Genomic DNA, 14,520 nt, shown 5'->3' with positions numbered 1-14,520 from the left:
ATGCTCAGCAAGACATCACTACATAATACCTTTTCCCACTTTATGCATTGTGGACACTTTTAATTAATACAAAACAGGCTATACATACACTAACATACTGAGTGTTCTACATACCTTGTTAGCGTTCCAAACTTTCGTAACTATCTCTCTTACACTGTTTAAACAGTTCTATGGTATGAGCATACGGTTTGAATGTCTGGAAAGTCATCCTTATATACGTTGATACCTGTAACATGTGGTTTCCTGCAGACATTTGGTGTTCCTGAGTAAATTATTACATGCACATCAGCTGTGCAGCTACTCCATTCACCAATTACGTGGCAACAGTGGGGTATAATTGAATTCTCCATTTGGGCATTGCCCATTTGCCCTACCTTCGGGGAGATGGCCTGTATGTGTTTTGCTGTGTGTAATTGCAACTGCTATATGTAGAGACATGGATATTTTGGATTCATGTCCCCCGTGGATTGTGTGTGATGGCTAGAGTATGTGGTTCTACATGTAAGTGTACTTGTCATCTCAACCGTCTGATAAGGGACTATTGCAAACAAAACCTGTAACATCACCGTCTGTTCCTTTTTACGGCTATGATTTCACATGGCACCTTTAAAAATGTGTCTCTCACAAGGTATGTTAACGCTTCTACAGATGTAATTGAGTGAGTGGATGTTTGTGCTGTTATTACAGTCTGTATTGCTATAGTTTCATGTGTGGGGAATGTATGTGGGTGTACGTAGCATATACAGGTTTGTGGGGCTTGCATTTCTACATATTCCATATATGTGTGTGGGCTCCTTCCCTAATTAAAGACCTATCAGTTAGTAGACTTTTGTTACGGGCATATACATTGGGCCATTGTTAATTGGTTTCTATATAGTATGCAGGTGAGGTTGATACTTCCATACCTCTGGAAATACAGCGATATGTAAAGGAATGTTACTAAATGACAAATGTCCGTGTATTTCTGTCCCAGATATTTGCACTCATTGCAGTTGTGTTGGTAACTGAACCTCTTTAGCATGGGTTGCCACCTTTTCAAATGGCCATAGTGGGACATTTGCGGGACACACATCAGTGTTTACAGGCCGACACATACCCATGGTCAGTACACAGGATAGCACATACTTTTATCCTGAATACATACTTATTCTTGTAGGACTTTGGCTACTTATCATATTTCATGTAACATTTACGTTTCTTACATACAGGCATAGCTATTTAATGCAACTATTACATAATATATGGGACATAATTATGTCCTACAATCTCGGACATTTGCCCTTTTTAATGTTTTATGTCAGGACGCAACTGCCCAGGGAGGGGCTGTCTCTCCTAATGTGGGACAGGTGGTAACCATATGCCTACGGCTAGCTATAACCACACCTACCGTAATGATCTACCTCTGAGTTAGCACTAACAGACACACGATGCAGAAACACACACAAATTACAGTCACATGGAAATGCATACAGCACCCTCAACACACACATACATAGACTACGGCAATCACAAACATAGTTGAACACAGTACCTACGTGGATCGCAACACCGGCAGTGGTAACTAAATGTCCCTTCATATTGTGATAATATTACTCGCGGTTCTTGTGTTCCAGTACTGTGTTCTTTCAGTCTTTCAGCCTCGTGGTTACGTGTCGGTATGTGACATATTCCATAGTTGGCAGTATCCTATTTATTTGTACCTCCATGGTTGTGTACATGTCATTGACCTATCTATATATTTGCAGATATTGGTGAATCCGTATATATCAACATATATCTCTCTATCACCCTTTCTATCTGTATTATATATATGTATATATATCTGACAGAGAGAGTGACAGGCAGAATACACCTTTCATTGTGTACTTGTCAGTGTATACTGTTTCCTGGACTCCGCACGTTTGTGTTTGAACCTGTCACATTACACACCTGCCGTAGGTACATCTTGGCTAACATAGTGTTAGGTGATTGTGTACATGATTGCGTGTTCTACTCCTGGCAGTGGTCGTTTTACCCTTCAGAGCAGGCAGTATTAGTACAGGGGTGAATAATGCTGGTTTCACCTGTTCTGGACATCATTGACTGTGATCTGCGCGATATTCAGAGAAGCTTAGCCCTGTTTCTCGCATATCTGTATAGTCATATTTAAACAATGCTTACCAGCACTGGGCAACACATATTCCCGCCATCGTGTGCTAAACATGATCTGATGACCAGCATCTGACATGCATTATTCATGCCTTTGGGATTACTTTACATCCCTTGCAGGACGTGGGACCGGGAACATGCATGACGGTCACTGCATTTACCACTTGGGCATCTGTGATTTGCACACGTGTTATGGCATTTTGTATGTGGACTATACTACGGCTGTTACTCCATACTGCAATCACATGGGTAACTCATTTAGTTTACATATGGATGAGTCCAATTAATGATATGTCCATGTGATGTTTAATGGATGTGCTCCAGCATTGGGTATGTATATCACAGTGAGCCACACACTATAATGTGCTACACCTTCAAATGACCGCAGGTGGAGCATGCTGGGGTGACAGATACCTTTCATGGGTACACCCCATGCCTTGACACGACATCCATGATTACATTATGTGGAGCCCCTCATTAATGCACCAGGGAATCCATGCAGAGTGTGTGGGGAACAGTGATTATACACATGGGATCCCACAATTGCCTCTACTCCACTGAGCGACAGTTGGTTACTCAATGTTGTGGTGACAGCAGACACTGTTTGCCTTGATTGATGTATGGCCTCTGACAATCGGGCATGTACCTACCGATGTACCTAGGAACCTATACACACAGTATCAACATATGATGACAGGTGCGTGTACTATTCAGGTTTTGACATTCCTTGTTCCAGTAGCTGTTGTGTGTGCAATGGTTGAGGGCTGCCTATGTAGGATTCACACAGTAGCCCACCTATACATTACAATTTACAGGTGGTCGTGTGTGTGTGCCATCCATTTTACTGTATGTGCAGGTAGAGAGGTGTGTCACTCTGTAGGGTCCTACACTGTCAGAGTATGTGCTATACATTCCCTCTTTGCCAAGGGATAGGCATATTGGGCATGCCTCCATCTGCCTACTGGAGCTGGCACAGGGTGTTCGTGGTTTGAATCCCTCTGTGCCTGTGATGGTCTTGGCAATTGCGGTGGGCTATGACAGCCTTCACCATTTTGTCCCTGATGCAGCTGTTTCTGCAGGATCATATTATGTAGCATGGCACATACTATGACAATGTGGGCACACGTGCCTGGAGAGTACTGCAAGTATCCACCAGATATGTCCAAGCAAGGGAACCGTGATTTCAGCATCCCAAACACACGCTCTATGATGATTCTGGTTTGTGCGTGTGCCTCATTATGGCATTCTTGCATGGGTGTGTGTGTATTTCTGATGGGAGTCATCATCCATGGCTCCAGTGAATAGCCAGCATCCCCCACAAGGTGGCCATGTGGGATGTCCCCCCTGACAAATACCTGATATAGCTATGAGGCATGCCAGATATGGGAGTCATGGTAGCTTCCTGGGCATTGCACACGACCTGACAGTTGATGGAGTGGAATCCCTTGCAGTTTATGTAGCGCCTTCCATGCTCACTGGGTGGTGACTTGATATGTATGTGAGTGCAGTCTATCGCACCCAGTACCTCCGGGTAGTGTGCCACATGGTGGAAGTGGCGCATATTGCTGGCCAACTCCTCCTGAGTTCGGGGGAAGTATATATGCTCATTGGCATGTGGTAACATGGCATTCAGGAACTGGTGTAGTACCCTGGATGCTGATGCCTGTGAGATCCCCATTATATCTCCAGTTGGCCTTTGAAAGGTACCTGTGGCTAGTATTCACAAGCTTACACATACCTTCGTGTCCACTGGGATGGGTTTCCCTCTATTGTTTCTGGATCTCAGGCGTGGCCGGCACAGCTCAACTATTTGCTGTAAGATGTCCCTGTCCACCCTGGAATGCTCTACTATCTTCAGATCATGTAGCCCCTGGTAGGTTACCCTTGGTCTGAACACTCTTCTCCTCCTCCGGGGCCTGCGGTGGTTGTCACCATCATCCTCCACAACACCATCAGTCTCTAACACATGGTGATGAATCACAGCTATGGCAGCTCCCAACATGTACATTTTAAATGTTCCCCGTATGTTTACACCTATGGTGCAGTGTTTGGGAATACACAGGTGTGTGTGGGGCGCTTTCACACTTTATACTATTGTGCTGTGAACACCGATGATGTCATAGGGTGTGGATGTACGATCGTAGCTACAGGGTATCTTATGTGTTTTACAACAGGAACTACTATTGTGGTGCCTTTGGTGTTGAATTACATTTGGCTGCCGTGGATTACCTCTTGCCCTTCCCTTTACATTTTTTCATGTTTCACCTACCATTTTCTGGCATGCATCCAGCAGCCTGCTTTCATTTGTACTTTCCTAGACCTGGCTTATCTTGTGTAATGTGTTCTATTGCCGGTCTGCTGCAGGTTTGCTTTGCTCTGCTATGACAGTTCTCCTTTCTTTGCAATCCAACACCTCCCCTATCCTGTTTTGCAGGTTTCTGTGAGCAGACTTGTCAGCTGCCGTCGATTGCCCGCTGTGAGTTAATAGGTGTTAATTGCTCTGTTGTACTCCAATTACCCTACTGTGGCATTTCCTTATTTTCTTCCCCTGACCTTCCTGTTTGTGCTATGGTGCGTGGCACATGCATCCGCTTACCGGGTTTCAGGCACGTTTTCATCCCCGTACATATGCGCTTTTGGGCACCATATGTGCTCCCAGCTAAATAATGCTATACCTACCTCCCCACCCCTGTCATGCGGCTTTGCTTAGCAACAGCCAGGCCAGATTTGCATTGCTCCAGTGTGCTTACAGCTACAGTGGCACACCCCACTGCTGCTGTCATATATACCTCTGAGCCACTTCTCTGTGTTGTAGTGCTGCACCGTATGGTACATCCTTAATCCGGTGGGACGTTTGCAATTTAGTATTACCTGCCTCATTTGCATAGCATTAACTATTAATTTATAGTTACCACGCCGAACACTGTCACAGACCCTTAGCAACCCTTGCAGCTTGGTTGTGGTATACCATGCATACCATTGAGTATTATGGTGAAATCCTGATTTGTATTACATTGTGATTTTATGACATTTGTATATATTTTCTTTGTGTTCCCGCTTGTACTTTGCGTTACTGTGGACATGACATTAAATGTTGGTTTTTAGGAGTTCTGTATCTTTTCTTATGCCATTGGCTGTATATTTAGCCACTGGCATATGTTAACTTTGTAATACATGAGTCTGGTCCACTTTCATAGCTCCGATGTTCTGTTTGGAAAAATGTAAACCGTGTTTTTTGGTTTACATTTCTGTGGGCTTACGCTTTGCCTGCACCAATTCATGTATTGCTGTGTACCTTCATTTGCATGGTACGGCACTGTACATGGGGTGATTAGCATACCTAAGCCGAGGGCTGTGTAGATCTGGTGTACTCCGGTAGTGCACGTGGAATTGGATCATACCTGAATCGCTCAGCAGCCATATTTGGCATTATACCACCTACGCTACACCTGCGCCTGGTGCAAGCTCCAAGAATCCTGGGGTATATGTAAATAAAAACAAAAAAACCTTGGCAATGAGGTTAATAAATTTAACAAACTCATCATTGTGTCTTTGATTACTTAATATGGTTCTTTTAAAGAATATCATATTAAATATTTACAACTATTTTATTTATTATATTGGAAGTATGTACAATTTGTTTTATATTTTTCATATTTTTGTGCTTTGCTACCTTTTCCCTGCACTATACCTTTAAGTCCAGCTATTAGCTAAGTGCTGAGTGATTATTTAAAAATGGTTTGGTAAGGATATTTTTTTATCTTGTTCTGATGGAGTCCTGTACTTATGTATTTGCTGAAGGATGAAAGTACTTAATTTTAATACATAAATTCTTCATAAATTGTTCACCTGCTTCATAAGTGTGTTCATCCATGTTTAATCAACACTGCATCACCACAATTTAAAAAATATTAACTGAATTTGTACCCAAATCACTTACACACATTAGCATTAAAAGCCCAGATAGCATCATACCACAGTCTTTTCACCTGTCTCACTAACAGCTAACAATATTCTATTAAAATTAAGTTTCAGGCATGGAAGCTAACCCTAGTTCCCCATGGCACACTTCCTATCTTAAGTTCTTATTTTCAGTCTCCAACTTTATTTTATTTATTTAACATTTGTTTACTGGGAAATTCCGACTGAGACAGAGACCATTTTCAGCGGAGACCCAGGAAGAAATGCTCCAGAAATAAATCTTTGAAATGTGGAAGGAAAATGGAGCACCTGGAGGAAACCCACATAAATGCAGGGAGGACATGTAGAGTCAGCATAGAAGGCACCCTAGCCAAGAATTGAACTGGAGAACCTCTTGCTGTGAGGCAACAATACTAACCATTGTACCACTGCATGTCCAATTTATGTGCTTTTGCTCATATTCAAACAAACCTCCACATTGGTAGGAAACAAGCAATTTGTGAATCATTTTCTGATAATTAATTAGAAGCAATCTAAATATGGCTTTTTGTCAATAGAATTATATAACAGTTAAACATTTTCACATTAAGAATCCTATGTTCTGACTTTTATTTTTTGTAATTTTGCCTTATCAACTGCTACCAGGGTTACCAATACATCTTTTACCTTGGGTCAGAATCTTACAAACACTGTATATAAGATTTTGTATATAGTAATGTACATTTATCAATGTAGTTCTCATGCCAAACCTTCTGTAGGGGCATACAGAATGTCACCTCCTTTCCAGTTATTCCTCCAATATGAAAGATACATTTCATTTTGGTTAATAACCTGCTTACTGTTCCTTTTTCTGTCTGTTTCACCAATTGTTTTCTTTAATTTTCATTACCTGATACTCTTCTTGGTTATTTCTTGAATCCACCTTTACAACTGTTGCATTCTCTAACAGCCTGACATCATCTTCCTGCGACAAGGAGGAAAGAAATTAATCCAAACATTTAGTTTTCTCATCATAGTCTACCCTTTCCCCTTTTCCTCATACTTTTTTCTTCCTTATGGTCCTGTCTATATCTCCAGCTCCTGATTTGTTATCTTTCCAGCTTTCCTCTTAAATGCTGTCAGTTTCTTCCATTGTTCCTGCTTTTTCTCTCCTTCATTCTATTTTTTTTCCTGCTCCTGTCAAAAGAGACACCAGGACCTGTGGCTGCAGCTGTTATCAGATAATCAGTTGCTGCTTGCATTTGTTTACTCATATCTTCAATACCCTTTGTAGTTACTAGAGCAGTGGCCTGCATAGAACACTAAGGAATAATGTGGCCGTGCATTGTGCTGTGTTTTATTATCTCTAATGACTTCCTGCTCTCATCTTGTCTCCCAGATTACATGAGCTTTACCATTTTATTTTTCTCTGTTTTCAAATACATGTGCAAAGCAAACTTTTTAGCTAATTCTAAAGCAATAAATCAGCTATACTTTTACTGGCCTGAACTGATTTTACCACAATCTGGCACATCTCTTCTACAGGTAGACCAATACTTTTTCAGATAGAAAATCCTTGGCAGTATGAACCCCTGCTTGGGCCTGCCTACAGCATTACATCAATAATCTTGCCTAATTCTCTACAAGCCATGCTTTATATATCTGCCTATCATCTATATACTGCAGTTTGATTACTGTTATATGAATGTAAATAATTAGTGATAATTCAATAAAGGTCTTTGGAAAAAAAAAGTCAGCCAAGATAAATAATAGCTTTAACCTGTGCCATAACATCTGAGTCTATAACATCTGTATATATTTATTTTATTTTCTACGATCTGTAATAACAATACATTCTATGTGTCTTTCTTTTAAAGGAATACACACACACACACATATCTATATAATATTTCTTTCTTTCCAACAGCCTGCCTGAGTCTTTGCTGAACACTCCTTCTTCTTTCGGCTTTTCCTGGTTAGGGGTCACCACAACGTATCACCTTGTCCACTCATGATTGACAGTGGAGTTTTATGGTGTTAAGTTGCCAGCCTGGCACCCAACCTGCTACAGAAGGCACACACTCACACCTAAGGCCAATTTAGAGTGTCCAATCCACCTACAGCATGTCTTTGGGATGTGGGAGGAAATCGGAGCACCCAGAGGAAACCCATGTGACCACAGGGAGGACATGCAGACTCTGCAAAGAAGGCACCCCAGCCAAGGATCGAACCAGAGAACCTCTTACTGTGACGTGGCAATGCTAACCACTGCACCACTGTGACCGCCCTGCTGAACACTCATTCTGAATAACATATTATTAGTAACTAAGGATAACATCATTTGTTTCTTCAATAAGCTTCATTATTTAGAACATGTTTCATGAATCTTGCCCTTAATTTTTACTCCCCACCTTTTAGTTATTTATTTGCTTTTGTCATGTTTAATTAAATGTTGTACCGCAAAATCTATACCCAGTACCCACTCTGGTTCTTCATTATAGACAACTTTTACTTTGGTATTTCTCATTAAGTTTACATGAGTTCATCAAGTTTTTAAATTCTTATGGTTGTGACCATGTAATTGAGTTTCCAAAAACTCAAAATAAAAGAAAACAAATCTTAATTTTTGCAGGACCCCCCCATGAGGGAGACTGTGCCACCCATACCCCTTGGAAATTATATAAACCAAATTCGACATCACTCTATATCACAATCCCCACTGTACCATGTTCTACATGCTTCAGAGGGACTGTAGTGCAGTCTCAAAAGTTGGCATATATAATTTGCAGGGGGGTCGGTGGTGCAGTCCCCCAAATGGGGGGGTGCAGGGTGGTTACCGCCTACAAAAATGTAGATTTTATTTTTTTTTTGTTTTCCGAAACTCAGTCCTATGGTCTCGACCATATGAATTCTGGGTTTCCAAAAACTCGATGACATCATATAAATAAACCCTTCCCATCATACAGGTCATATGTTAATCAGTATACAATATATGGCTTACCTAATCATATACAGCTAGGCAATAGCTTCCCCAGGATTTATTCTTACCAAATACCCAGAGAAGTTATCAAACACCTTAATTTCCGATTTATTATATAGCACAGGCATTCACTCACACATACACTCACACACACATACAGCAACAGGCACACACACACACACACACACACACACACACACACACACACACACACACACACACACACACACACACACACACACACAAACACAGAGGCACACACAAGCACACAGATATATATGCATAGAGTTGCAGTGCACTTAGTTGAACATTCAACTAATCGAACAAGAAGAGAAGGTTCCCTTTTGACCGAATATTTGAATGATCAACTTTCATGTGGAAATGGGTTGCACTGTCTAAGGCTGGCTGTCATTTAATGCAGGTAGTGCATTCATGGAATTAGTCGATATAATGAGGGGAAATGTGATAAATATAACTAAGGCGGTGTGGGGAAAAGCTCCAACACTGAGGGTGTGGACAAAGCTCCCTATGTATAAGCATTTTTTGTCTTATATGTAAAATATGCACATGTGCATGTGTGTGTGTGTGTTTGTCTGTAGTTTGTGTGTGTGTGTGTGTGTGTGTGTGTGTGTGTGTGTGTGTGTGTGTGTGTGTGTGTGTGTGTGTGTGCGCAAGCATGTCTGTGCATCTGCACGTGTAAGTGATTTACTGACAAATTGTGGTAGTCTATATTATTATATTTACGATGACTGTACATTGAAAATATTCATCCATTCAGTAGTAAACCATTTAATGTCAACTATTTGATGGTCAGTGTTTTGAACAAATGATCAATGCAAATATAACTTTATACATATGAATCATCATCATCCCCTTTTTCCCATTTAGATGGGGTCGGGGTATCATATTAACTGTCGCCAACTTTCTCGATTCAGTGCCACTATCCTGCATTCTTCAACACTCATGCCTGACTGTCGCAGATCTTCTTTCACACAATTCATCCACCTCTTTGCTGGACGCCCTCGCTTCTTCTTACCTTCTTCCTGTCTGTCCCAAATCTCCCTCACCAGATTGTCTTCTGCTTTTCTACACATGTGCCCATACCATCGTAATCTGTTCTCTTTGATCTTTTCTGCAATTGGAGCTACTTTGGCTTCTGCTCTTATGTCCTCATTTCTTCGCCTGTCCTGCAGTGTGCATCCTACCACCTTTCTCAGACACTTCATTTCCATCACCTCTAGCTTCTTCAACTGTTCTGCCTTTACTGCCCAGGTTTCTGTACCATACAGTAGTACTGGTTGCACCACTGTCTTGTACACCTTTCTTTTCAGCTTATTTGGCATTCTTCTGTCATAGACTACACCTGATACTCTATGCCAGTTAGCTGCAGCCCTTCTGATTCTAGCTTTGACCTCTTCATTCAGACTACCCTTCTCCACAACCACCCCTCCCAGATACTTGAAGCTGTTTACCTGTTCCACTATCTTCCCATCTATCTCTATTCTCAGCTTCTTCTGATTTCCCAATCTGCTGCCATTACCACTGTCTTATCTGTGCTTAGTTTCATCCCATGTGCCTTCAGATTTGCATTCCATAATCCTATCCTTTGCTGAAGTTCTAGATCAGAGTCTGCCTGTACTGCCACATCATCTGCATACAGCAGCTTTGTTGCTCTGACCCCTCCAACCTGTTTGGTGATGTAGTCCATTACCAGTATGAACAGCAGTGGGCTCAGAGCTGAAACCTGGTGTACACCCACTCCCACTGGGAACCCCTCAGTGAGGCCAAACACTGTTCGTACTTGAGTCACTGGGTCCTTGTACATAGCCTGTACTAATTCTACCAATGTTTCTGGGACTTCAAACCACTGCAGTACTGCCCAGATCAGCTTTCTTGGGACCTTGTCATATGCTTTCTCCAAGTCTAGGAAAGCCCAGTTTGACTCTCTCCTCTTCTCTAGTTTCTTCTCAAGTATCTGTCTCAATGCAAACATTGGGTCAATTGTGCTGCATCCTGATCTGAATCCAAACTGTTCATATTCCATCTTACATTCTACTATTCTGCGTATCCGTTTACCAATCACCCTCTCCAGAACTTTCATGCAATGTGGCAGTAGTTTGATGCCTCTGTACTGTCCACAGTTGTGGATGTCCCCTTTGTTCTTGTACACTGGCACGAGTATGCTTATTCTCCAGTCATCCGGAATTCGCCTTTCTCTCCACACTACAATTAGTACCCTCAGGAGCCATTTCTCCCCTAGCTCACCCAGCATCTTTATCATATCTGCTGTGACCTCATCTCAGCCTGCTCCTTTCCCTGACTTCATTTTCCTTAGTGCTGCTTTTACTTCTTCTAAGCTGGGGTCCTCTTCTACTCTCATTGTAGGCTGTTTCTGGGGCAGTACCGCTTCTGTGGGGTTTTCTTCATTCAGAAGCTGCTGAAAATACTCCTTCCATCTGCCTTTGATGTCCTGTGGGCTGATAAGCAGGTTGTTGCTGGAATCCCTTATGAATACATACGAATATATATATATATATATATATATATATATATATATATATATATATATATGCATATAGTTCGATAGTTCAATGAATTGTAGTTTCATTGAACAGCAATTCAATAGATAAAAGAAATCAGAACTTACTTAATGAACCTAGAAAATGGACTTGCCTCTCATTGCTCAGCCAGTATTATTTTTCATTTTCTAGATTTATTGGAGTCATGCTCAGTGTGTTTTCCATAGTTACATTTAAATGAACTTGTAATTCAACAACATAACTCATTTAAAAGACGTACATATCCATACAATATACTTGTACTATTTAGTATATTCTGAATATTCTGTGCAATAATTGCTTTTCTACATCTGCAATATTGATGAAGGCTGCTACCAGTGTTATAGAGGTATCTCAGATCTTGCCAGTCTTGTTTAGTATATTTATATGTTACTGTACTGTTATATGCCCTTGTTATTCTCTGTAGTATGTGATATATGCACTTGGAACCAAAACAGCTTAATTTTGTTTAACTTCCAGTGTGTGTGGGTCTGAATGACAATATAGTTTACTTTGACTTTGAATATGTACACATACACACACACACACACACACACACACACACACACACACACACACACACACACACACACACACACACACACACACACACACACACACACACACACACACACACACATATATATATATATATATATATATATATATATAATCTTCTTCTTCTTCTTTCGGCTGCTCCCATTAGGGGTCGCCACAGCAGATCAACTGTTTCCATTTCTTCCTGTTCTCTGCATCTTGCTCTGTCATACCAGCCACCTGCATGTCCTCTCTCACCACATCCATAAACCTTCTCTTAGGCCTTCCTCTTTTCCTGTTACCTGGCAGCTTCATTCTTAGCATCTTGTTCCCAATATATTCTGCATCCCTCCTCAGTACATGTCCAAACTAATGTAATCTTGCCTCTCTGGCTTTGTCTCCAAACCTTCCAACCTGGGCTGACCCTCTAATATACTTATTCCTAATCTTGTCCATTCGTGTCACACCCAGTGCAAATCTTAACATCTTCAACTCTGCGACATCAAGCTCTGACTCCTGCCTTTTTGTCAACGCCACTGTCTCCAACCCATATAACATAGCTGATATCACTACCCTCTTGTAGACCTTCCCTTTAACTCTTACTAGTACTTGCCTGTCACAAATCACTCCTGACACTCTTCTACACCCACTCCATCCTGCCTGTACTCTCTTCTTCACCTCTCTTCCACACTCACCATTACTCTGAACTGCTGATCCCAAGTACTTAAACTCATCCCCCATCGCCACCTCTACTCCCTGCATCCTCACCATTCCTCTATCTTCCCTCTCATTCACACACATATATTATGTCTTAGTCCTGCTGTCCTTCATTCCTCTTCTCTCTAGAGCATATCTCCACCTCTCCAGGGTCTCCTCCATCTGTTCCCTACACTCACTACAGATCACAATGTCATCTGCAAACATCATAGTTCACAGGGACTCCTGTCTGATCTCATCTGTCAACCTGTCCATCACCATTGCGAATAAGAAAGGGCTTAGAGCTGATCCTTGATGTAACCCCACCTCCACCTTAAACACATCCATCACTCCCACTGCAGACCTCACTACTGTCACACTACCCTAGTACATATCCTGTACCACTCTTACATACTTCTTTGACACTCCCGACTTCCTCATACAATACCACAACTCCTCTCCAGGCACCTTGTCATATGTTTTCTCTAAATCCACAAAGACACAATGCAACTCCTTCTGACCTTCTCTGTACTTCTCCATCAACACTCTCAGAGCAAACATCACATCTGTAGTGCTCTTTCCTGGCATGAAACCATACTGCTGATCACTAATCATCACCTCCCTTCTTAACCTAGCTTCCACTACTCTTTCCCATAACTTCATGCTGTGACTGATCAGTTTAATCCCTCTGTAGTTACTACAGCTCTGCATATCACCCTTATTCTTAAAAATCGGTACCAAAACACTGTTTCTCCATTCCTCAGGCATCCTCTCACTTTCCAAGATTTCATTAAACAATCTGGTTAAAAACTCCACTGCCATTTCACATAAACACCTCCATGCTTCCATAGGTATGTCATCTGGACCAACAGCCTTTCCATTCTTCATCCTCTTCATAGCTATCCTTACTTCCTCCTTGCTAATCCACTGCACTTCATGATTCACTATCTGCACATCATCCAACCTTCTCTCCCTCTCATTCTCTTCATTCATCAGCCCTTCAAAGTGCTCTTTCCATCTGCTCAACACACTCTCCTCACTTGTGAGTACATTCCCCTCATTATCCTTTATCACTTTTACCTGCTGCACATCTTTCCTAGCTCGGTCCCTCTGTCTAGCCAATAGGTACAGGTCCTTTTCTCCCTCCTTAGTGTCCAACCTTTCATACAACTCTTCATACGCCTTATCCTTAGACTTCACCACCTCTCTCTTTGCCATGCACCTCATCTCCTTATACTCTTGTCTACTTTCTTCATCTCTTTGACAATCCCACTTGTTCTTCGCCAACCTCTTTCTCTGTATACTCTCCTGTACTTCTTCATTCCACCACCAGGTCTCCTTGTCCTCCTTCCTCTTTCCAGATGTCACACCAAGCACCTTTCTAGCCATCTCTCTTACTAGCTCTGCTGTAGTTACCCAGCTATTCGGTAACGCTTCACTGCCACCCAGTGCCTGTCTTAACTCTTCCCTGAACATCATCTCACAATTACCCTTTTTCAATTTCCACCATTTGATCCTTGGTGCTGCCCTCACACTCATCCTCCTCTTCTTGATCACCAATGTCATCCTACTAACCACCATCCTATGCTGCCTAACTACACTTTTCCCTGCCACCACTTTACAGTCTCCAATCTCCTTCAGACTGGCCCTTCTACATAAGATATAATCCACCTGTGTGCATCTTCCTCCACTCTTGTATGG

The sequence above is a fragment of the Protopterus annectens genome, chromosome 3.part1, assembly GCF_019279795.1.
Source record: "Protopterus annectens isolate FY-2018-M chromosome 3.part1, PAN1.0, whole genome shotgun sequence".
NCBI classification, from domain to species: domain Eukaryota; kingdom Metazoa; phylum Chordata; order Ceratodontiformes; family Protopteridae; genus Protopterus; species Protopterus annectens.
Note: the sequence above shows the minus strand (reverse complement) of the source record.